General features: G+C 39.6%; 1 protein-coding gene across 19 annotated transcripts in view; it reads left to right on the top strand.

The window, feature by feature from the left end:
- NRXN3 (neurexin 3) overlaps nucleotides 1-27,082 on the top strand; it is a 1,691,100-nt gene that overhangs the window by 1,600,855 nt on the left and 63,163 nt on the right. The window lies entirely within an intron of this gene.

Genomic DNA, 27,082 nt, shown 5'->3' with positions numbered 1-27,082 from the left:
CCTGCATCGGCAGGCGGACTCTCAACCACTGCGCCACCAGGGAAGCCCTCTACCATTCATTTTTGACTCTTTTTTTCTTAATCTTTCCACCATTCCTATTGTTTCCCAGCCATTTTTTTTCAATGATCTTAGAGAACTGCAACTATACTTAGCCACATCTTTCACATTTACCTGTGTGGCTCTTACCTGGGGCAGCTTGCTTTATATGCTGGGCAGGTTCCTGAAGAGGCAGGTAGAAATTGAGTCTTTGGAAATCAAGTCATTGCTTAAAGATGTGACAGAACTTGCTATTTGAATAAACCCTATTATGAACCTTTTTCCAAAGCAAATAATCTTTATCTTATTTTCTATGCAAAACCTGATTTCCATATTTAAGCTTTACTTAAAGTAGTGCCCATTTGTATAGTTATCTTTACATAATGGTCATTCCCCAACCTTATAATTGAAAATTAGGTAATTTTCATTTACTCTCTGGCTTTTATGCCAGAAAATCTCTTATCTCTATCTTTATTTTGGTAATTCTCTTGGAGGAGCACTCATAGTCCCTGCAAAATGATCATATCTCTGTTTCAGTCTAAAGACAAAACAGGAGAGTATATACAAGGGAATGAGGTACCCAGAGCCAAGTTAAGTGAACTATTGATGACTTTTCAAAAAATTGCAGTAAATCATGATTTCCTCACAAAATATAGACATGTCTGATTTTGGCATTTAATTTTAAAACATGCTCACATATGTTTTTCTTCTCCCTCTCCCACTGTGGGTTTATACCTTCATATAAATGAAAAATAAGTCATCTTGACTTTGAGTCATGCATGAACAAAGTTTTCCTTTTCTAGTTCTGAGAGTGATTATTTTGCTTTTAGAGAGGAGCTCTCCTTCTGGGACCAGCTGAAACATCAATGAAATAAATATAATTAAGAAGTGAATGTGAAGATGAAACTTAACTTGCCTTTTTACCATTAAATACATATTTGAAAAAGGTGCCGTTCTTTTATAGATTTTCTTTCTTTGTCACATCATCACTGATTCGAACCAGAGAACTAAATCTTAACATTCTGCCCAATAAAATGTGCTGTTCTGTGGCCTGTGCCAAAGCGGAAAATGCCAATGAGAACTGGGTAGGTCCCAGCCCAACTTTGTCAAACCTAATGGACTTAGTCATTTCAAAAAGCATCTGTGATCAAGGTGCTCCCAGTGACAGTATTTTGCCAAGTGAATCTGGGCTGGAATCGTTTTACCTTCTGACCCAGTTCTCAAGTCTGCTCACACAGGAGGTCTGAAAAGGAAGCCAGATGTAGAAACTGGCTTTACTACTGAGAACCTGAAAGCTTAGCTAGTGGGGGAAGAAAAAGAAAGACTAGGGTGTTTTCTGGTGATCCTCTTTCTGTGACTGGTCTGTACGTCTCGTGCCCATGTTGTATGCCTTTGTTAAGGGTTCACGTGAAATACACCGAAGGCTGTGGCCTAGTTGGAATGCCATACCAACCGTGATTCCCAGCACTCCAAGGTCCAGCTTCACCTTTGGAACCAGGTGAGCTTTGTGCCCGCCGAGTTCCACTGGTGCTCAAGCCTTTCATTTCAGGAGGGTATTTGGGTCGGATGCCCCTCTCCAAGCAGGCTGATGGACTGTAGCTGTGCACAAATTAGGTTTCTTGAGGAGCTATTTATTGCTCTTAAGTTAGCAGCATATTCAGTTGAAAGCAAAAACAAAGGCAGTTGTAAAATGAAGACACAAAAGAGAGGCAATGTGTCTGGTCTTGTATGTGCATTGGTGTCAGAGCACCTGGGTGAAATGGGACCACCTTAGTATTTCCATCACTGGTCTTTTGGTGGTCCCATCTTGCTGAAAGGCCCAAACAGAGGCTGTAGCCATGTCTGATCATTGATGGATTTCTTGACATTTTTGAGAAGGACAGGCCAAATTAATGGTGATATTGTCTGACTGATTCATCATAAATTCTCCCTGCAGTGTTAATTAGCTCTGTTCTTTTACTCCTCCCAGTTTAATCTCAAGCATATGTGTATTTTTGTATCATTAATTTAAAAAGTCTGCAAAGCACTTGGTAACATCTATCTAATTTGAAAGATGCAGCATGATGCAGTGGGAAGAACACTCAACTAGCGGCGAGGACTCCTGAGTTCCTGTCCAGCTCTGGTATTAATCTGTAGTGCGACTTTGGATATAGCCTTTCAGCCATATTAATTCTTTGCTGTTGCCAGCTTACAAAGCTACTTCAATCCTTCAGGCAATAAGAAATATACTTTTCCTCTTCATTAAATATACACTCTCCTTTAAAGCAGAGTGCATTATAAACTGACAGTAAGGAAATTCGCTAAGTATGTTATTTTTTTTCCAGGAAGGTAATCCTTTATGGAACAGGACAGAATTACCTTCATGGAGCAAGTTTAGCAAAGTCCCTTAATTTTAGGCTGTTAGGGTGATTTCCAGATCACTCTTGTTCACCTTTTTCCTCCTCGACTTCCTTAAGGACAAAAAAGTATAAACTATATATGGTATCTCTAAACAAAAGTTCAGTTGCACTTATGTAATGTCCAACACTGTATCAGAAATCCAGAGAGAACCAGAGATAGAGTGGCCAAGTAGAAAGTGAGATGCACTTTACACACTCAGTGTTGGAAGACATCTCAAAGGTACTTTAGTCCAACTACCAAAGCATTGTTCCAAACACTTTGTGCTTCTCAAGATTGGCTTTCTATCATAGGTTTCCCAGTTACAACTGCCCAGGGGAGCCATTTAAACTCCACGAGACTCAGCTTTCTCATCTATAAGAGGGAGAAATTGGACCCAATTATCTTTTAATCTTGTTGGCCTTAATATCCTCTTATTCAGCTAGACATTTTCTGTATTTCAGAAATCTGCTCTTGGAGAAAGAGACATTGAGGGCAAAGCAAAGTAGGTGATAATGAGATTTTTAAAGTACTAGTAAAATTAAATGCTTTGAGGTTTGGCATAATGGTCCAGTAGTTTAGTTATTTGCATGAGTAAGAAGTTGAGGAGACCAATTGGCTCTTTCCAGGCAGCACTTCCTGTTATAACTGGGTAATAAACATACTTCTTACTTAATAAGAAGTGGCTAAAGCTTAAAGAGACCACTGCTAATACCCACAAGCAGTTGAATAGCATGTCTTGATTATTGACATTTCACACTTCCACAGATCTTGTCTTTCAATATTGACAGTATTACTTCCCTGCTATTTTTATGACAAAAAAGTCCAATTAAATGTAAACCTTATTTTCCTAAATGATTGCTTCTAGGGATATTCAGATTAAATAGAAAAACACTCTACATATATTTTTGTGAAGTCTCTTATTCAGAGCAATTACAAGGAGCTATCTTCTTTCAGTCTTATGAAGGAAAGCACATTCTTCCTAGAAGTCATATTTCCACTTCTAATTACCATAATCGCTTTATGATGTGACATTCAAAACAAAGACTTGAAGTCATATATGTAGTAAAGTATTTAATTTGATACATAATTTAAACCAGTACTTCAAAGTAAAAATTCAGTATTCCTGAAATAAAGTTTTAACCCAAGCTTGGTCATAAAGTTATCACATAAACAATAAGGATTACTCTCAGGATGGAATATAGTGTCTTGATTAGAAAGATGCACAAATGAAAGATTAATTTCATGGAAGAAGGGAAATCTGGGCTATTTGGCAATAGGAAATCAGGTCAAAATATATTTGTTTGACATTCAAATGGGGTCACGTGGGTAGATAGGACCTGTCTTTACAAATATTTTCAGTCTCTGACATGAGAATGAGACTGGGGAAATGAATCCTGTGTGTTACATGATTAAGATGCATATTGGAACTGAGGCAGGATGATTTCTGAAGTTGGTATACTGGAAAGTTATCTTCTACATACAGCTTTCATATATATATATACACATAAACACACACATATACTATAAATATATAAAATTTCAAATATTTCAGATATATATATATAATTTTTTTTAAATTCCCTGATCTTGGTGCATCCACACATGAAATAGACTTGTCCAGTGGAAAAAAGGCAGGTTTGGTTTTTTTTGTTTTTTTTTAATGGCTGTGTTGGGTCTTTGTTTCTGTGCGAGGGCTTTCTCTAGTTGCGGCGAGCAGGAGCCACTCTTCATCGCGGTGCGCGGGCCTCTCACTGTCGCGGCCTCTCTTGCTGTGGAGCACAAGCTCCAGACGCGCAGGCTCAGTAGTTGTGGCTCACGGGCCCAGTTGCCCCGTGGCATGTGGGATCTTCCCAGACCAGGACTCGAACCCATGTCCCCTGCATTGGCAGGCAGATTCTCAACCACTGCGCCACCAGGGAAGCCCAAAAGGCAGTTTTTAATAGGGCAGTAGTCAGGTGGGATTATATCCAACTGTGGGCCAGAAGGCATAGTACTTCTCAAAAAAGAAGCAAGTTGAGACAGACAAATAGATAAAGAAGATGTGGTACATATATACAATGGAATATTACTCAGCCATAAAAAGGAGTGAAATTGGGTCATTTGTAGAGACGTGGATGGATCTAGAGACTGTCATACAGAGTGAAGTAAGTCAGAAAGAGAAAAACAAATATTGTATATTAACACATATATGTGGAATCTAGAAAAATGGTACAGATGAACCGGTTTGCAGGGCAGAAATTGAGACACAGATGTAGAGAACAAACGTATGGACCCCAAGGGGGGGAAGCAGCGGGAGGTGGGGGTGGTGGTGTGATGAATTGGGAGATTGCAATTGACATGTATACATTGATGTGTATAAAATGGATAACTAATAAGAACCTGCTGTATAAAAATTTTTTTTTAATTTAAATAAAAAGAAGCAAGGTGAGCTAAGTCCTCATAATAGTTACTAGAGTACAGTAGTCACTACTGGTAATAGTTAAATGTCCATAGAAATAGTGCTAGTAACTAACTAAAGAAGAACCCCAAACTTCCCAAGGCAAATATCAGTTATATTCCTAGATATTTGGAAGAATAATAATTATGATTTCTGATTCCACACCTTAGAGCATATATTTGAATAAGTTAACCCTTTTCTTTAAAAAAACCTTTCTAAGAATTAACACAGCTTTTTGGCCTGAGGTATTTTCTTTGGAGTAAAGGAAAGTTAGAAAAAAAAAAAAAAAGTGTAAAGTGGGGGAGGAAGTAAGGAGAAAAAATATTAAAGCAGAGGATATGACTAAAAAAATTATTTCTCAAAAAGCAAGGGGGAGCTTAAAACAAAAACAAATTTGCTTTAAAATGCCAAGAAAGAGCATTTACCCAAGGGTAAATCTCTCAGATCTTCCCTTTTGTTGGAGGAGTTTGCTTCCTCCGACTTCTGCTGACTTTTGTCAGTTGCCATCAGCAGGAGAGCTACAAAGAGGCCGTTGGCACACATTCTCTTCTGGGTTATCATGACTTGTCTTTCCTCACACTGACAAGGGGCACGTATCACAAATTAAAGCAGCACAGAGATCTGTGTGGTCATGCCTGCAAAATCTTGGCTGGCAGCCAGGCATCCCCTTTGCCTCATTAGCCCTTGGCTTACATGTGTCCCACCATGGTCACTGAAGGTGGCCCCAGGACAGATGCACTTCATAATCATTCACTATAATTATGTAAATAGCAAATGAACTATATCCAACAGAAAAAAAAAAGTTATTGTCTTAGGAGGTGATGGTTGAGGAATGGGGAGTTGATATGGCTGAGAGAGAAAGGGAGAACCCTTTGGTGATACAGTAGAAGAGTGAGAGATAATGCAAAAAAAAAGGAGAAATATTAATATATTTTTATACAGTTAATATCTGTCTTTCGTTGTTGTTGACCCCAGCTTTTGACTCACCAGTAACTAACTAGGAAATATTTTGCCACCCAACAGACCTTCCTTCACTGTGTTTCTGTATTTCAATATCTCATGAGGAGGCAGTGAACTTAATGCTCAGTTTAATACAATTATCCTTCATCATAGCTGTGTAGGAAGACTATTCTTTTCCCAGATGTGACACAGATTGTTTGGCCGATAGATAAGAAATGCATTCTGTTGTCCTCAAAATACCTTTGTTATTAGACCGTGTAAGTCTGAGCAACAATGGGATGGATTTCATTTAAGTCTTAAATTTTAAAGTTTCTATAGAAGTTCATCTCACTAGAACTCTTCTCAATTGAGCAATAGTATCCAGTTTTCTATCAAATAACTTGTATTTGATTATATGTATTATTTAATGACTGAATCAACTGATATGCAGAAATAAAATATTTAACTCTTCATGTGGGCTAAAGGCCAGACCTTAAAAGGAAGAAGACCCTTATCAGACACTCCTCATGCCTTAAGAGGCTCTTTGAAGCCATAAACTTGAGAACAACGTAAGCTCATTCCTGACTCTGATGCTGCATTTGACATGAGCCGCATGTTTGTGGCAGTCACTCCTGTGTGACTGTGTAAATTCACCGTGTCAATAGTTTGCATCCTGAATTAATCTGTATAAGGTTCCTGGGGGAATGCTGATTTCATATTGGAAACAAGGTTAGGCGGAAGCCTTGAAACTGCCTTTATGGAGTTCTGTAACTCAGCACATTCTAATTCTCACTTCCACCATACTCTAGAGGAATCAGCCTGGTGACTTCATGAGACTAAATATTGGGAAAAAATTGCTAGCACTCCTAAATCAGCCAGATTCTGGTAGTTTACTCCTTGCAGGAAGATTAGTGCATTAACTCTTTCCTGTCACTGATTGCATTAGAGTTGCACATAATCCAATTTGTGAAATGCTCCCTTGTATATGCAAATAGTTAGAAAGAAGAAAGTGTGCCCAGCCAGAAGGAGTCCTGAGGAAGGAAGACTGCTTGAAATGTAAAGGTGGTGTAAACTGGCTTATTCACGTGTGTGACAATGAGCTTTCAGAATTTTCCTGGTCTCACCTAGTTCCCAATTTAATAATTTTTTTTTCTAAAGAAAAGGCCAAATTTCCAGGGCACTGAGTGTTCATACTCTGACATCAGGTAGATGGAGTTCACATATTCATCACTTATTAGCTCTATTATCTTGATCAATTTATTTAGCTTCTCTAAGTCTCCATTTCTTCTTCATAAAAGGAGGGTTTGATACTAGAATGGCTGTGCAGGATTGTTGTGAGGCTTAAACGTGGTAACCCTTCTTATTAATGTAGCACAGTGTCTGACACAAAGAAAGATCCAATGAGCCGTAGTGGCTGTCTTTCCTATTCTGATCATCACCATTACGCAAGACAGATGCAAAGTAATGGGATCGTTCAAACATTTTCATGCAGAAATTTAATGGGCGTGTGCTGAGTTGTGGGGTTATTTCTCTCAATTGTTTTTATAAACAATAAGCCACAGGCTGCATAAAAATAATGCCGTGCATGATGGTAATGAGTTTAAAGGGAAGATGGCAGTCAGTAGGAAGTGAATTTGAATCCTTATTTCTGTGTAAGTGCTTCACTTGCCTTGAACAATTTATTTAACTTTATTCTACTTCGTTTTGAAAATGATGGAATAATATGTAGCTCTATGTAGGACTGGTACAATAAATTATTTCTAAAGTAAAAATTTAATGCTTTTGTAAAGGTGGTATTATTAAATAAGAGTTTGCCTTGTCCAATGACACTTAGCTTTTTTATTTCTGGAAAGAAGTTATTAGGTTCCTTTTTGTTGTTGTTGGGGTGGCGTTGTGGTCTTATCCTTAGTCCTTAAAGCACTGTTAAACATGGAACATCTGCCCCTCGTTTTCAACCGCATTCCTTCAAAACCAGCTGCCACCATGTTTATAATCTTTGTTTTCACCTAGTGAAACTGATGAAGGGAAGTGGAATCCATTGAGAAAAAGATTTTCGCTGGAGGGTGACTCAGGCTTCAAAAAGAAAATCAGCAGTGTGAAAGGGGAAAATGTTTAATCACCGAGAGCAATAATTACATTCTAAATATTGGCCCAGCTCATAAAGAGTGAAGAACTAAAAGAGAACGAGGGAGCTGCTTCGTTGTTCATCTTACATGATGCCTTTGTTTGCTGCTCTGGAATCGAGGCCTTGTCTGGGGAGGGAATCCATTACAGCTACATTGAGAGTCACCTACTAAATGATGTTTCTTTCTTTCCAGTCTTCTAGACTCCATTCCTTCATCTCCTTCTGCGCTTTAAGCTAGGGAACTGCCAGTTATACAGCATTTTCTTACACACTTCTCTGTTACCCTTATGCAGAGAACTCAGAATGGCATGGTGATGGGCAGTCTGCTCAGGAAGAGAACACTTAGCTCTTTGACTTTATCTAGGCCAAAAAGTATGGCATTAAAACATGCAAAGCCAACATCTACATAGACCGGTTCTCAAGGCAGAATTTATTCTAGTTTATCTGCTCATTCCTTATATTATTTTGTTTTCTATTATGTCACCAATATTCTGAATGTTTTTATTACATGTGTTGTAAATCGGTCCTACCCCCCAACACACACACACACACACACACACACACACTCATACACACACATACACACATACACGCACATACGCACACACATACACACGTGCAAACATACCATAGAACTATTCAGTCAGTTAAGACCAATGATTTTTGCCTAATTCCTCATAACATTTCCACTTTATTATTTGTCAACTTGATTGGAACGTTCATGCTTTATCCTGCTGACATTTAGGCATAAAATACCGGGTTATTTCTAGCTGGGTAGGAAGCTCAGCTTCAACCTATCAGACTGCGTGGCTGATTTATACAGTAGGAACCAAGAGAAAAGAACTACAGGTGAGCGTAATAAATAGAAGACAGAAATGTCCCTAAGCATTTCACTTGCAGCCTATCCAAATCCTGCAAACTCTCCCTTTACACCAAAATTTGGTTCTCAGTACCTTCAGACATACTCCCAATTCTCTTTTAACAGAACAGCTTGTTTCCTTTTCTCTTTCTACTCTTTATTGAACCTTTATTGTATCCCAAGTGCTAAAGTGGGCACTTTACGTTCACCTGGCTCAGTTACTCTTGCAGTAATCCTACGTGGTGTGGTACCATCCCATTGTGCAGCAGCTTCTGTGATAACTGTGAGGGGAGAGGTACAGTGGATGTGTGCCTAGTAATGCCTCCATGATGCTCTGTTGTGATAGGTTACTCACTTATTTGCTGCTTCCCTCATCAGACTATATCTCATTCATTTTATCTACAGCAAATAGCGTACTACCAGGTAATTCAATATCATCCGTATAAATGAAACCCTGCTTATAAATCATGAGAGGGCCATTCTGACTAGGGACTCACCCCCTCTGCAACAGGAGAACACAAGTTCAACATGACTGTTAGAAGTAAGAAGGAATCTTCTACTACTTTTTACATTCCCTACTTTTATTTCAAAAAGTTTTATAAACTTCAAGTATTTAAAAACATCAGTGTTTAGATGGTCTTATACTTTGATTTCTATAATAACTGCACACACATGCATTGGCATGTAAAAGTGTTTCCAATACAATGTTAAATGGGGGAAAAAACATGGTTCCTAATAACATATATAGAGTAAACCAATTTCTGAACATAGAGATGCATATTTGCATCTTTGTATCCAGGCACATTTTTATTCTTCATTCATTCTTATTTAATCAATCCCCTGTTGTTAGATAATTGGGATATTTCTAATGCTTTATTATTATCATTATTAGAAAAACAAAAAAAAAAGCCTGCATCGAATATCCTACAACAGTCTCTCTGTGTGCTTGTCTAATTATTTTGTCAGGATAACAGGACCCATATGTCCACTTCAGTGCAGCTATTTGGTGTGAACTGCCTCCCTGCCTCCAGGAAGGGGCTTTTCTCCTGGGAGTAGTGGCTGCCACATTATCTGGTGACTGGAGTAATATGAGTTCATGTAACATGATTAACAAAGCATGCCAAAGGTCATCTGCATCTTATTTATCAATGAGTTATCTGACGCCCCTGAGACACACTTAGCTTTTCAAAAAGCCCGTTCCTGAGCTAAATTCCTCTACTCAGATGCAGCGAAGGGCAAGTCTTCTCGTATCGAGATGATCACATCTAATCTGATACACGTGACCAATGGACGGAAGGCCTTGCCAACTGAGTTCTGTGGGATTGGGTTAAATTAGGCGGGGGGGGGGGGGGGGGGCGGGGAAGGTGCCTTAGATACAACAAAGACAAAGAACGGACTCTTGCAATCAGGGACTTCAATGTGCTTCCCTAGGACTAGAATGGGACTAATGTTTTAAAATAAATTAAATTTATAGGACTTTTTGAAATGAGGAACCTAAAACTGCGGAAGCTCTTTGCTGACTTTTTTGCTGGTCATATTGACTGTCTGGTCTCAGAAAGATCTCCTTAGGCCCCAGGCAAGCTGTTCCTAACCAGGACCCTCATGTTGAAATGAGTAGAGACTGATGCATGCTGACAGCACACATTCCTTGAGGACCTGCTGCAGCCAGTGCCGTGTTATTTGCAGATGTTCGCTGTGCCGTAAAGGATGAATAGGAGTTGCCAGGCAGAGAGGAGGAAGGAGGGCATTGCTGGCAGAGGAAGCCATACACAAAATGCAGTGGGGAACCCACTCGATACATTTGGAATTGCAAATAGTCTGGCTTTGCTGGAGGTGGGTTATAAGGGGAGGATTAACAGGAAATGAGCTGATAGCATACCGGGAGGTGGCAGAGGATGGAGGCCTTGCAACTGCATGGCACTTATCACACTACCTGCTCACTTCGTATTTTGATGAGCACTGAATGGGAACCTCAGTATGAATCGTTGTTCTCACCTATCAAAATCACTTCAGTGGCTTCCCATTGCTCTTAGGGAAGACTAAATCCTTAATGCAGCCTATGGGGCCCTGTACAATCTGTCCCCGTGTCTGTAGTCTTATCCTCACCAGGCCCACCTTCTTCCTTCCAACCCTACTCTCTGTGTTCCAGCTATATTGATTTTCCTTGAGTTTTGTGAATGGGCTGCATTGCTGTCTCCTGACAAAGGGCCTTTGCACATTCTGTGTGCTCTCCATGGAATCCTCCTTCCTCACTGACACTCTTGCGTATTTATTTATTCTTACCCCTCAGGTCTCAGCTCAATTATTTTTGATTCAAGAAATGTATCCCTGACTTCCCTCATTGGATCTAACTTCCCACTTAATGTTCTGATAACAGCATGTATTTTCCTTTCACAGTACTATAGGAGGAGTAATTGTCTATGATATATTGGTATAATTGTTTGATCAGTGTTGGTTTCCTCCTAATAAGTAACATCATCATCAGTACTATCATCATTAAATCGGCCAGCATCAGTTAGGGTGTTTACCATATGCCTCACACTGTTCTAAGCTTTTTATGTATTAACTCATTCAGTTCCCAGAACAGTCCCCATTGTACAAATGATAAAACTGAGGGAGAGAAAAGTTAAATAACTCCCCAAAGTTACACAGCTAGTAGGTGATGAAGTTGGAATTTGAACCCGGGCAGACTGGATCCATACTCTTCACCACTGTGTTTCTGCTGACTTGTAAGTTCCAGTCGTGACACATAGTGATTGCTCAATTAATATTTATTGAAAATATGAATGGATAAGTAAATTAATTAATGCAAACTCCATACATGCCCAACTCTTAATTGGGGGCAATTGGGCATGACAGAAAAGAGCCATGATAGACACTTCATTGGCAGGAATACATTCTGGAGAAGATTCGGAAAAGAGGAAACCTGAAGTACTTTATGTGATTTGTGATGAAAAATCTTACGAGATGTTAACCGAAGAGATTAGTTCTGTGGTTTACATGTCCATCATCATGACCTTTCCCAATATTGACTTTTGGGTTTGTTCAGTGTCTATAATCCTATAGGCTGGCATTTATAATCTTGAGTGATTATGCTGTATCTGCAAAGACTTTGCTATACATTAAACATCCCTTGGAAACTTTGAAATACAGAGAGCAAGTCAATGGTAATATTATCCAGGCTCTGCCAGTCTGTGGTTATCTTGCTTATGCAAAAGCAAATTAATTTCCTCTTTCTCATCTCTGTACGATAAGTACTTTATGGCTTTGTGTTTTCATGCACTGAGATTTTTCCCCAGCATCAGAGAAAACCTCCACATAAAAAGAGGTGGAACAATGACTGAAACTAGTTCTAGGACCTTAGACACTGGATTATTATCTGAAACCCATGGTCAGACCATGGAACTCCCTTGGCGTTACCAGACTCTAATAAAGCAAATTCAGTCTCCTCGTGGACTTGCTTTCACATGCCCTTTGCTGAAAGTTCAGATGGAAAAATCTGCCCACATTGTTATTATCTCTATGTAAATAATTGTGTGCTTGTGGTTTCTCTATATTAGATGTTATTCTGTTATCAGTTGCATTCACGTAGTCCTAACTAGATGACTGATGCTTTTATTTTACTACATAGTCTCTGCTCTCTGAATTTGTTATAGGATAAAGGAGGGAAATATGTAGGGGAAGCATTTGGTGATGTGGGAAGGGTGGTTTGTGACTCACAGTGTTGGGGTGGAGGGAGCAGGAAGTGAGTTAAATATGTAGTACAGTAAGTTAGTGTGCTTTTCCCAACATTGAAATTATTGAGTGGGCTGGTGACTTAGGTATTTGATTTCTCTGCTCTTGGATTTACTAGTAAAGAAGGACTATAGTATAAGGAGTAAGGCAGTGTTGGTTTGGGGTAGTAGTGCAGTGTATAATTCTGTGACTATGTCACAACCAAGTCAGATTTACATTTAGCTGGCTTTTGTATAGGCTTGTGCATAGTACTGTTTTGTGTTAAATATCACTACAGGATGTTTAATACATAAAACCATGAAATTAGTGTTTATATATTTTGGTACTCATGCCAGAGTTGAATGTTTTACCTGATGGAGGAAGGGGAGATTGTGACTCTAGGGATAACTTTTAGACAGTCTGGACAACCTCCACAAACAAATCAAACCCAGGATCCATTCAGTCATAATTATATGCAGTCATCCAATTTCAAGTTAGGGTAGTAGGATGTGGATTTGGGGGTGATTCTTAGTGTCAGATAAGAATCTGACACTATTATTTATAGGGGAAGCTATTCAGTATAAGATGGGTAAGACTAAATTCAGAGTTCTTCCCAGAGAATAAGTTTACGTTACTGAACCAAACTTGGGTCCACTCACCCACAGAACAGCAAAACCAGTTTACTAACACCAGGTTGTGGTGAAGGAAAGTACAGCACTTATTGCAGGTCACCAAGCAAGGAGCATGGGTAGCTCATGCTCAAAAGATTTGAATTCCCTGATCGCTTTCAAGGAAGAGTTTTTCAAAGGTAACATTTGGTGTAAGGGTTGTAGGGGACATGACTTTCTTCTGAGTGGTTGGTGGCGAGGTAACAGGATGGTGTTTTGGGAATCTTAATCATCAACCTTCTGGTTCCAACGAGTCTGGGGTCTAGTGCTTGTGCTCAGCATGTAGTCACCATCATCCACCTGGGTGGGGGTCTTAGTTCCTGTAGAACAACTCAAAGACATGTGTCATATGGTTACATATATCCCTTGAGGAGGACCTAGGACTCTGTTTTATTGCTTCACTATTGTTTCTTGATTGCTTTTCCTTTGTTTCTGCATTCCCTCACTTCCCTAATTAGTAACCGCTTGGTATGCTCTTTGGAATTCAGAGAAGGCCTAGGAGACAAAAGCCTTTTTCTACAAACAAGAAATCGGGGACACAGAGGGCCTTTTGTATCTGGGAGGGCCCTGCAGCGTCCTGCTCTGTTTCAGTTCCACCTTTCCTTTGACACTCCTCAATCCTGAGGGGAACAAGGGTGGGACCAGAAAGAGAAGAAAGTTTTGGATAGAGAGGTTAATCATGAACTTGGCAGAGGAACTCGGGTTTAGAGGGACTCATTTTCAGTTACTATGATGCAACCAAAAAGCTGGACAAGTCCCTGGACTGGAGGACTGGGCTCTAAGTGAGATAATCCAGAAGCAGAATCCAGTAGGAATTGAATGAGTAGGCCAAGTTCACATGTCAGCTGGACTTCAGAGTTTGAGTTTCGGATGTCCACCTGACCGCTCCAGGTTGGAATGGAGGAGACAATGGGGGATAGAAGGGTATAAAGGAAGGGGCAGTTGGGCGCCAACAGACCACGTAGACATTCTAGCCAACTCTGTAAAGGGTAAGAGCCTCAGTAGAAAAGATAAGTTTGGAGGTTCTGTCTGGCTCTAGGCACATTGATTCAGTATATAAGGTAGCCATAGATTAGATTATTTCCAAATTTTAATTACTGATCAGCAGAGAGCAAACAGTTTACTCTCATCGCATACTTTCGAGCTGGTTGTGCTAAGTCAGCACTGCAGCCCAAAGTCCCAGTACAGAGCCTACCACACAAAGCAGGGTAGCCTATCACACAGAGCTTCATAAATGGTTAAGCAATGAATGTGAGTGGATGAATAAATAAGCAAAGTGTTGGGGTGGATGGCCTGGGACGGTGGCAGATAAGGACTGACATCATCCTTCAGGGACCAGCTCAGAATGCCACGTTTTCACTACAGCTTTCACATAGAGTTAATGATTCCTCTCCTCTATTCCTATGGTGATTTATTTATTCTACCTTAATGGCAATTATGAGTCATATTGTAATTACATTCCACCAACACCTCTCCCTCCTTGACTATGAAATCCTTGACCGTGGGGATTTTTGGTTTGCATCTGTACTGCTCCACATAGTATCTGGCACAGACTAGGCACTCAATAAACATTTATCAAGTTGAGTCTAAAGTTTCTAATATACCAGTGTGGTTTGTGAGCCATGCTTTATTCACTAAAATAAGATCACAGAGCTTTGTGATCATGTGACAGTCACATTGCAAAATCAGAGCAGTAACCTCTCCAGTATCAGTATTTTTTTCCCCCTTCCTTCAGATTCTCTCTGGGTATAATTATTTCTTCCTTTGCCTCCTGGAAATTATGTATTGGCGGAGGTTGTTAATGTGTGCTGTTTTAGATTTCCCCATAGTTCATGCACTTCTCTGATGAAAAGAAATGAGCTGTCTATGGAATTATTCAGCATTAAGGGACCTTCTGCACTGACACAGATGCTAGAACCACACTGAGAAAACAAAGAATGTGCCCAGAGGCTTAGAGGGACAGGGCAAGAAAAGCATGAAGGGCATGAAGAATGGGGCTCCTCCTCTCTTCTTCCCTGCACTGGGGGGCCCAGAAGTGGCATCACTTTGTACTCCAGTAGTGACATTTTAATTTATAAGCTAAGAATGCACTGATCACCAACTGCAAAAATTGATTTGGTTGTTCATCTGACTCAGCTCATGTCAGAGTTTGAAAATAATTATGATAGTGGAGCTGATAGTCAGGCAATTACATTTTTGTTCTCTCGCTCTCCAGCTCCTTCCCCCCACCCCCATCCCTTTACCCTTAAGATTATTCTTGTGGGAAGGCAACAGAGGCACAGGACAAGGGAGTAGCTTTTGGAGGAGTGGAATATGGACACCTACAGCACAGACTATAATAAATAGCATATTGTCTTATCTAGTCCCTTATCTTAATCAAATTTCTTAGCCTCCTATGTAAGATGCAGATGAAAACCAGATGAAAGATGCAGACTCTTTTGTCCCCTTCTTGAAAGTATGAAATAGGAAAAGCACATGCACTGCAAGGCAGATACTGTACCTGGCCTCAAGGTGTCTTTACTATATCTGTAGATATGGGGTGTCTTTTAAAAAAGATTTTCTCTAAACCATAATGCACAAGGGAGCCTGGGGTAAGAAGAGATTTAGGCAACATCTGTGTTGGGAAACAGGTTCCATGGGAGATTGAAAATAACCCTTGAAATAGTCGTATAAGGAACAGAAAAAAGGATTAGAATAAAGAAAGAAGAGTTTTTGCTAGAAGCAATACCTAGCATGTAAACCTAAAATAATGTGGAATATAGAGTTTAAGAGCACATCACAAGGCAAAAAATTACTTTTTAGATGGATTAAGAGACTGATAGATGAATATGGATTTCTTGATCTATTTCTATTTTAAACGATATTTATTTGTAAACACTAGAAAATGCAATGCTTCTGACCCAGGAGATTGGCTTTTCTGGTCCAAAGCTAGTGAAATCAAAAGTTGGAGGCTGGGGAGTCTACTCAGTCCAGAAAATATTGGGGTATCTATATTATTGAAAATGGCTTTTTTCTCGACACTATAAGGAAAACTTTAAACACTCTACCAAAGTTGAAAGTTTAGAATCACATCTCTCTTCTCAGGGAACTTGTGGCTTAACAATTCAGTATGACTACCTCAAAATTTAAAACAAATGAGAACTTCCCTCAAAAACATCCCCCCAAGGATCCAGGCTTTTCTGTACACGCTCTAACTTCTCTGTAAACCTCCTTTCTACTGCCTGGCCCACTGCAGTTTGACACATACACCTTTGTAATGAGTGTCCTGCGCATAGTAAATGTGTCAGATAAGGTTGACTGAACTGATGCAGGAGTGGTGATGTGGAACACGCCTTTGGCTTGAAACTCTACTAGCCAGCAGGGAAATGTTAGGGAATAAACTAGACAAACCTGAAATAAATATTTCAACTGCAGTTTATATTGCTCACATTAAATAATGGAGAAGTATTTTGCTTTGTTATTTGTAGATCATGTATAAAGGCCTTTCCAAGAAAAGAAAATAGATGTATGGGCTCTTGAATCTATAGAGTCAACGCGTATCCTTGGGTCATAGTTCAAAATACAAAAGCAATTGTTTGGACATTTTGGTGTAGTGATATTACTTTATATCTGAGCCTCTTTAATTCCGCATCACTCTCTTAGATTTGCTCAGAGTTTAAAGCCCCTTTACTCATTTCTTGCCCTTCTTACCCTGTCTCTGGCCACAGATTATGGTTAAGAGAAGGACTTTAGAATCAGACAGATCTGGGTCAGAATTGTAACTTTGCTACTTACTGCCTGCATTCTTGAGCTCTCTGAACCTCAGTTTCCTCCGCTGCAAAACAGAAATGGCGAAGCTCACTTCACAAGGTGTTTGAAAGAATTAAATAGAATAGAATGGAAAAACTGCTCAGCACAGTGCTTGGCACACAGTAAGTGCTTAATAAATGGTGTAAAATTTTTATTGATTTGTTACTGTGGTAGCTTTAACTAAATTTACTCTGCTACCCTACTTTCTGAGTAGGAACTTCAGCTTGTCTCTGGTTCTTTGGGAGCATCAGGTTCTCTTCTGTTGGGACTTTGGGGCTTTTGTTTTAAAAGCACATAATCTTCTGCAGCCACATCCTCCACCAGCACAGCAGATAACTAAAAACCTTCTTCTGTGGACTCAGAGTCCTTTTTTGGCCTTTATCACCAGCTTTCTAGGCACTCTCTCTGCCACTTATCCCATTAACTCTCACCGTAAATTTTCAGGCAAGCTTCCCTGTTATACTCACGCATCATTCCTGCAGCTCTCGGTCTCATCCAGAGACACTGGTCTAGAGTAGACTGGAGTATCTCTTTCTGAACTCTTTTCTTAGGCAACACTATGTGCAACATACTGGGCCTCCATAATTTCAATATGATCCCTCTTTGTAACACCTAACCTAAGGGGGTCCACAATTCTATACTCCTACTTCCAAAACATGTAGACTAACGTTTCCACTTATACCTCTAGCCTTTGAGGGAAAGCCATACAATTCACACTTTATGAGGAGGTAATTTATTTCTTTGTTGTCTCTCTGCTATGCATTTTGAGATAGCTACCTATCCTCTATACCTCTTAGTTTATATACCAACTTTAAATCTATAGGAATTTACTATTTAATAATTACAAAACCTTTACCATGTGTATTAGGCCGGATCCAATACAATCTCAACGTGGAATACTCAAGAGATGGAAAGTTCCATCTTATAAATATCCTGGTCAACAGAAAACCCTTTGTTAAAATGTTCCTGATGCAAATATTTCTAGTGTGTACCTTTCATCTTTTCTATCTTAGAAAACTACCGTTAATGTCACGTGACTTCAGTTCAGGATCTGTCATGCCTAGGGGTCATTTCAGTGCCCCAAAATGTGGAAATGTAGTCAATTGAGCTTCATCTGTATCACCTACTATCTTACAAAACCCTGTGGAGAATATTTCTTCTAGCAAATCTCTGGCATTACCTTAATCTTTGTGCAAGATGCATCTCTCTCTTTAAATTTAAGCACATTGAAACTTCTGGTTCAAAAGATAAATTTGTTTATTTGTTTTTAAGTAATTGATGAAACACTTAAAACCAAATAAAGGTCTGCTTCTGATTTGTAAAATTAACTCTGTTCCTTTAGGTGTTAACATAGTTTTGTATTGTTAGATGCTAAAAAGTTATTTTTTTGTTGATACATTTCTTGTTATACTTCTTGTGCTTTCTTGTTATTTCAAGTTGATTCTTGTTATTCATTTTTTCTACCTACCCATTTATCTTTTTAATTCCTGATCGCTAGCCAAACTATATACCATAGATGGGCTGATCCAATTCAAATGGCTTGGCTGTATTTTAGGAAAGAAAAATTCATTTTGTGAAAAATAGGTATGAGGTTGAGAAATTAGTGGTGGTGTGATACAGGAAAAAGAGTAGGATCAAATTGCATAGTAATGCATATGATATGCTGAAGGGTACAAGGAGCCAGGGAAGATAGTGAGCTGACATCCGTCACCACCCAGTAGCATCCAATTTTAGCATTCACTCCTTCATTCACGCTCCCTGGAAGTGTGCAGGCAAGAAGAATTCATGTCATGTTCTCAATTCTTCTCTGGACCCCAGGGTTGCAGCTCTCTGATCTTCTGTCTCATCATGGGATTCTAAGGGTTCTAGAAAGAGCTATATTTCACTCGATCCAGTTCTCTTTTTCAGTCTGGAGCTGGGACACAGTGGAATTCAGTAAGGGCTAACACCCACTGGCAGTTTGCATGACTCAAGGTACAAACTGAACCCACTGCTGTGGGCACAGCTTTCCATACAAATCAAATCCCCACTCCCCTACCTCACCACCAAAGCTAATGTTTAATTGCTTACATTGCTTAAGAGTCTAAAAGCATTCTTTCCTTTTACTGAGGTTCCTCATCGAAATGTTTTTACTTCACTATCCCGTGGATGCGAAGGTGGTGGAGAAAAGGGCTTCTGAAGTGCTCTACAGAGTTCTAATCTGTGCTGCCTCACGTGCTTTGAATAGTGAGGTTTGTATTTTACCTTCCTGGTTGAAGAGTCTTGCAGCACATGTTCACTGCATATGAATAAACCTGCCTCATTCATAACCACTACTAGCTGACAACCTTTGGACTCCTTCCACAGCTTGAAAACTCTTCTATCCCTTGAAGGCATCATGCACTGTGCCACATTGTTCTGTGTTTTTATTTCCAAAAAGGATGTATTTTAAACAAATTGTCACTTAAAGGGAAAGCTCACGGAAGCTTTAACAAGTGGCCTAAAATTTAGAAGATATTAAATACTCCTTTCTCTTTTCTGTGGTAGCCATGAGCCAGACTCACGTCCACTAACCATAAGTCTGTTACTTTTCCCCACAGTGTCATGGAGCAAAAATAGTAAATGGAACCCAGGAGACATGGGTTTGGTCCCATCTGTGTCGCAACTAAGAGTGTGACTTATGACTAGCTATTATGGGACTGTGCATAATATAGAAAGAGTATTCTGAGAATGAAACCCCTATACAAATGAAAAGTGTGATTATCACAATCCTTTGAAGATTTTTAGAACAATTTCACTCTTCTGATGGGGCTAGTGTGTGGAATATCATGATAGATGATGTTCATTTTGCTTATTCCAGCATACATTGAAATCTTTGGGGGCATTATAACTCTAAAATCTGAATCAATAATGATTGTCTGGAAACCATTAGCCAACAGTATTACTGTTTCCAAGGTATTGCCTAGGAGTGCTGAAGAGCTGACTATAATAGATAACTTATATACAATTACAACATATAGAAAAGAAAGAAATTGAATTCAATTAAACCTGGAGGGAGAAGCCCATAAGATGTAATCTGATTTAGAATTTTTTTTTTCCTGAGATTTATTCTGTCATACAGTAGGACACCAGTAGATCTACCGTGAGCCAAAGAGATAAGTGTTATGGCCACATGTACAGGACAGCACTTCTATTCTGCAGCTCCTCCTTGAAGTGTCCCTTTTAAGTCTCCATGTGGTGTCTGATGTTCACTCTCTCGCAGATGGGGGAGGTGAGGGGATTTGTCTCCTCCAGTCAAGGTCTCTCTGCTGAGAATTGCAACAAGTGGACACATTGCCACTTGCCTATCTTTCAGAAAAGTGACTGCTGTGATAGCACAAATGTCCCGAGAGCTTTGCCTTGATGGAAGTGTGTTTTTAATGTTATGATTTTGGTACCCAACCCTCTGTGGATAGCTTGGCATATGTCTTGTTATATTTAAACAGAGCTGACTGATAAAGTGGCCGTTAATTGGCAGTTAGTGACTAGGCTGCAGGTCTTTGTTACCCAGCCTTTCAGCTGACTGATCATTAACTAGAAGGAAATGTTTGACCCAGAAAGTCGTTACTGTTATTAAGTGAGAAAAGAAATTAAAATGCTCCAAATTGCTTTTTTATGAATCAGATTAGGATTTAAAAAAAAAAAAAAGAAAGAAAGAGAAAAGATAGCTTGTGTTACAATGGAGCCAACATCTGTTTACAGCCTCACTCTTTTCCTGCCTCTTGAAGACCAAATGGTCATGTTTATGGGGGCAGGGATATATTTCCAAAATCCCACTGCTTCATCTTCTAAAACCTCACTACTTTGACATTTCAAATTAGAAATTTCAAAAAATCCTTCAATCTTTTTCAGAGAACACAGTTGCTAAAATTTTTAAAGGAAATCATTTTGTCTGGATGCCATGCAGTTTCTTAAACAGGCTTTGAGTAATTTTTTTCTAAATGAAAATGTGACTCAAAGCAGTATGATTGCATACATCTTATTATATAAAATTGTAATAGTATTGTGTATGTGTTTAGAATTAACTTTTTTCATAAGCCATTTGTGTTTTATTGAATGTTGCTGATTAAGCCTTAGCACCCACCTTGTGAGAGAAGTGTGAATTCTGATGGGTCTTCTTGACTCATTCTATGACCTTTGCACTTTGCCTCTGCAGTAATCTCCTCATCGCCCTTCTAATGTAAAAAGAAAATAAAAATGGTCTGATGGGGTGCTGTGAGCCTTGGCAATTAAAACTTCACATGAAAATTGTCTCCTGAGAGAAAATATTACTCTCCCTTTTAATAAAAAAATACAATTAAGCCCTCCCTCAAACCTCTTGCCTTCAAATGTATTAATATCTTATGTAAAATATGGAAACGGATTCTTGTTTAGTTGAAAAACACCAAAGCAAGCGCAAAAAACATTTCTACCCATAAATTGCTTTATGAATATTAAATATTCCCCACATTGGCTCTGACTAATAAAAACAAGAAAATGGAAGGTGTGGTGTGCTCTGTGCTTATTACCGTGTTGATTTAGTCCTGGGCGCAGTTGTAGGCCCTTAGCATTATTGCCTTTTCTCTCGTGGTTGCACAATGCATTAAGTTTTGGAAAGGCCAGTGTTTTACCTGCAGGGCTGGGATTCATGGGCTTAGCTTTTACCTCTGAAGACTGGAGAAAGCAATTGAGTTGTTTGGAAATCTCTTTCAATTAGGTTTCAAAGGTACTGGGTTTATTTTTGCACATCTTTTTTTTTTTTTTTCCTTCCAGAGATTAGGACTGGACTTTAGAAGACTCTTTTAGCTACTTTAAAAAAAGAAATGTATCTCTGTATCAAATAGGACTAAAGGAAATGTGCTGCAGTGTTTGAAGGCAAGCACATCTGATCTCCAAAGAATCAGAAAATCTCTTCTCTAGTTGTATTTGTAGATACTTTTTGTTATGTTGCCTTTTTTTTTTTTTTTTAAACAGGTAAAGCTCAAATGAGCACAGCATGGTCCAGATGGTGTTTAAAGTTGCCCAAGTTTCTTTTATGTAACTTTCTCCTGGAAAGTGTGTTCCAGCTGGGATTCTATTGGGCTGTTAAAACTAACTTTGTCCCTTTGATGTTTCTGTTACACACACTCACACACATATACAGACCCACACACAGGTGTGAACATGGCCATTCCCAATGTATGGCATCTCATCACATCCAAGGGGGCTGGAAAGAACTCTGCAGGGCTTTATTAACTGTCGCTCAGGCTAAACATTTTATTCAGTTGGAAGACAGAAGAACTCTGCAGGATGATTTTCCAAACAGAGAGTAGAATGCTTACCTACAGACAGGAATTCTTTGTAAGGTGCCCACCTTCTCACAGGGGCCTTACTTACGAAGAGGTGGAAACAGGCATTCCATTCATCTCTGAAGTGTATACAGTGATGTCATTCAGCTGTGTCCGCAGCAGTGAAAATTAGCTTGGTGTAACAGTTTCTTTAAATGCCTGGAACATACATTTCTTCTGAAATTAAACAAATAACATGTGCTAGCATTTGTGTAAAAAGATCACTTTGCCAGTGCGCCGTTAGTGTATATTTGATTTGGTTTGTTTGTCAAGAAACAGAGGTGGGTTTCCCTGGAGTCCCCTGGTTCCACTACCCACCTTTTCCATACTTACCTTGTGCTCCAACCAAACCAAAGCAGTCTCTTATTCCCATCCCTTCCTTCCTACTTTCCTGCTTCCATGCATTGATTTGTGCCATTCACCTGGACGGTCTATTCCCACCTCTGCCCATTATTATCCTATTATCCTGTCAAAGCCAAACCCAAAGACCAACATCTCCATGAATTCCTCTCTGCCATTCCAGCCAGCATTTATTGCTCACCCCTCAGAGCCCTTTTTCTTTCTTTTTACTATTATTTAAGGATATTTATCCCAGACACTTAACCACTTTATTATAAGCTTCTTAAAGACTGAAGTCACTTCAGATGTCTTTTTGTTTCCCTCAAAGTGTTAGCCAGAAAAGAGCTGTTGAATGAGTGAATGGTGAGAGACCCTCCCGGGTACAGCTGGGAATATCCTTGGGTATCACTGAGCAGAATTTTTCTCAATCCAAAGGCATTGGTTCCTAGACAAATTCAGTGCATCACCTTGGCATCCTAAGCATCATCTGCTAAACAATCTAGTTAACTCTGTTAAAAGTTATTGAAACACTTTGGTACTACTTGGTAAACAGCCACTACCTCGAGACCCCAGATGACCTCTACTTCACCACCCGCATCCCTCCCAGCAGGACTCTCTTCTGCCCACACCACAAAGCACATGGAGGCCTGGGGCAGCCGAAGCTCCAGAGCTATGGCCACTGTCTGTTCTGATGGATTAGTTCTCCTGCTGCAGTCATTGTTAAATACTGACTGTTAAATTTAATATTACCCCTGCCAATATTGTTATAACCAGTGTGACACCCGCAGAAGACATTTAAAGCCACATACTGTTTATGGAGTTACGTCTAATCTTCATTTCAGCAGAGAAGAAATGAGTGCTCTGAATGAGGACTGGGGATCCTTGAGCATTTTCCCAATTTGGCTACAAAAGTTAATGAAATTGGAGCCCAAGCTTAAAATACAGCTAGAGCTATAGATATATCTCCTATGATATAAATATAGAGATAAACTTGTTTCATTGAGGAGTAACTAGGGAATTAGATTCCATTTGGACCTCTAGGTGATGAACAATTGGAAGCGTATTAAAACTATTTTAAATACAAGCATTTATTGCCTTTGCCTATAAGTTACCACTTATGTGGGAAAGAGTCCAGTCCAGTGCGTTCCTGGGTATACAGCCTATGAAGATGTTTAAAACCTAAACTGTATTTATTCTGCATTTAAAAATGTTTAGAGACTGCCTTGTGTGTTAATGTGTGCTCTGCGACCAGCACTGCTTAAATGCTCTCGCCCTGCACGCATTGATGTGCACATGGAAGGGAAGGAGAGCAAGGAATGAGAAACTGTGCTAACTGCTCAATGTTCAAGGAAGATTTATCTAAGAAAGAACAGTCTGGTGCGTTAAGGTGAATATTCAAAGACAGATGTTTATCTTAATGGACTCAGAGGTACTTACAAACAGCGCAATCGCTGCAGTCATCTTACAAGGCATTTATTCCGAGCGATTACGCTTACTCTTTCTTTTATATAAAGAATTCTACTTAACGGTTTAAGTGACACCAGGACTAGTGTGGCCAGAGAACCATAGCTTGATTTTTCCTGGGCTCTGCTCAGCCAATCCTATTTGGAATGATAAGAAGCAAGACCCAAATCTCTTTGGGGGGCACTTGTTGGACTTTTTGCAAAACCTGGTCTATTAAAATTTTAAGCTGTCCCAGTTTCCAGAATATCACATGATATTTGACTTACTTTAAACCTATAGTCCTTCAAATAAGGAATTGACTCCCTGGGACATGGTTGTACAATTGCAAGGTGAATCGTTTATGGGTTTGTCTGGACCAATGAGACATTTTGTCTCTTGAAAACCAATATACTCTTCCAGAGCAACCCCTGTTCTTGACAAACAACTTATAAAGGTATTCCTGCCCCTGACACTTCCAAAGGTCAGAATCAATGATAATTTGACAAGGATGGGGAGTAGTTCCCTCCTCCAACCCTATTCCTCTTTTCAAACGTGACTCCTGGCTTGCCCAGTTCTGCTTAAATCAACACACATTCCCTGAGCATCTCCTGTCCATTTAAATATCTGTTGTGCACCTAAGCTCTCATCCAGCGCTGTAATAGTCCTGTGGGTGATTTCAAACCAATAATAAATAATGTCATAATATTAACAACAACAACAATATTAACAACAACAAATAAACAATATTTATTTTTTAACAATAAATAATGTCATAATATTAACACCATAATATTAACAACAACAATGTCATAATATTAACAACAACATAATATTAACAACAACAACTAACAATTATCACAAAACAGTACCATGTCTGAGTCACTGATATCCATTTCAACCCACATAATAATGGCATGAGGTAGATGTCGTCTCAGATTTATAGAAGAGGAAACTGGAAGGCAGAGCTCTTGTGATAGCCCTGGGCTTCCACCCCAGGGGCAGAGCCCATGCTTTCTGACCCCAAACACAACACTTTCCTTGATATTATAGCTGGCTACAGGGGACACTCCTTCCCTCCCTCCGGTAGCAATTAAGTAGAAGGGAAAGATATAAGCCAGATATGTATTATAAGTCAGAATATAAAACACATGTTCCATGAGATTTGAAGAAAGGACTGACTTAGCATGTTAGAATATTTCATTTTTCAGCCATAGGATCAGGAAAAAGCAGCATGAAAAATGAATCTGAGTTGGGCCCTAAAGAAGGATATATAGAATTTTACCAAGTTTAAGTGGAATGAAATGCAAATAGAGCTGGGTAAGGAGTTATATAAGCCAGAACATTGTCAGGAACTTATCAGGCCTGTTCAAGACATGGCAAACGTTTATTTAATAGTCAGAATGTGGAGGTGTTCGTGGTGCACATGGTAGTGAAATATAGTGCTGCAAAGTTACATTGGAGACCAGAGGTGGAGGATCTTGAATTAAAAAAAATAAAATAAAAATTAAGTCTAGACTTCATCTGATAAGCAGTGGGATAAATCTGGACCAGGAGAGTGGCACATTGAAAGCTTTGTTTTTATTCTAGTGACATGTTCTAGGGTTTATTGAAGAGACAGAAGCAAGGGAGGCTGATTAGAGAATCTCAGGATCCATCCAGGTAAGCGGCCAGGACCGTAGAAATGAAAACAGAGCGACGTTTTATTAGAGATGGGCTTCACTGGACTTGGTGCCAGGAGGTGTGATGCTAAGTAGGGAGGACTCAAAGATGACCCTAAGGGTTAAAAGGCAGCAGTGAGAGAAGATGATCAATTCAGTCCGGGTTACGTTGATTGCAGATACAAGATATTCAATGGAAAATATTCTCCCTTACTAAGGTAAAAATATTTCGCCTTGCTTACCCAACTCCAAAATGATCTCTCCTCTTTCGAATTCCTTTCGGAATCTCATCGGGTCACAGAATTGGCATATTGAAGAGCACTGGAATTACTGTGGAGCTTCCCAAGTCCCACTCTGGATATTATTAAAGTGTGAGTGATGTGCACCAAAGGCAGAGACCCCTCACACAGTGCTTTGCATCATCTCTGTCTCTGGCTGCTCTGTATGGATTGCGCTCTCCGTTATGATTGTGTTCAACCTCTAATAACAGAACATATGACCCGCAGTGACTAAAGAGGAGATACATCTACTCAGTTAAGAAGAATTCTGGAGTCTGGAAAGGAGAAAACTGCTTGTTTGGACTCATATCATACATTGGACAATATCTAAGTCAGCCTCTCAAGTCTTTTAGCCTTTCTCTCACACTTGCCACCTTATGGGCACAAGATGGCTGCTGCAGCTCCAAATATCCCATCCAAATCCAAGGAAGAAGGGAAAGCAGTTGAACCAAACAAGTCATCCTCTTTTATTAGGAATAGAATAAGCATTTCTAGAACCCTTAGAAGACTTCCTTAATCATCATTTTGTCTGGATAAATGCCACATGGCCACCTCTACTTGCAAAGAAGGCTTGGTTAGCCTGGACACATTGCCAGCCCTAGCAGGGAGGAAGATTAGGAGGGGTATTAATAATGTCTCCAATATTTGCCTTTCATGCTGCACTGTAAACACTCTGAAGGCAGGAAACACGTCCCTCAGGCCCTGCTCCCATGTTGCGCCATGGACTTCTCCTCACCAGGCACTTTGCTGGACATATAAGGGTCTGGAATGGGAAGTGTTTGAGGAATCAATCCTTGCCTGGTGTGCTAACACCTCCCTCCTTTTGTGTTTTGGTTCCTCTGAGCAGCCTTAGGAAAGGGCTTCTGGATAAATGTTAGAGAAACTCTTTTTCAGTATCTCAAAAGGAAGGAAGGGAGGAAGGAAGGAAGGAAAGAGAAGGGAGAAAGGAAGGGAAAGAGAGGGAGGGAGGGAAAGAAAGAAAAGGAGGGAGGGAGGGAAGGAAAAAGAAGAGAAAAAGACTCCATGCTGGGAGGAAATCTTCACTGTTGTAAAAATAGAATAGGGCTCAAGTGCATTCTTCAGTAATGAATGCA

Source organism: Pseudorca crassidens, chromosome 1 (genome assembly GCF_039906515.1).
Source record: "Pseudorca crassidens isolate mPseCra1 chromosome 1, mPseCra1.hap1, whole genome shotgun sequence".
Taxonomy (NCBI): domain Eukaryota; kingdom Metazoa; phylum Chordata; class Mammalia; order Artiodactyla; family Delphinidae; genus Pseudorca; species Pseudorca crassidens.
The sequence above is the reverse complement of the archived record's forward strand: the minus strand, read 5'-3'. Positions and strand labels throughout refer to the sequence as shown.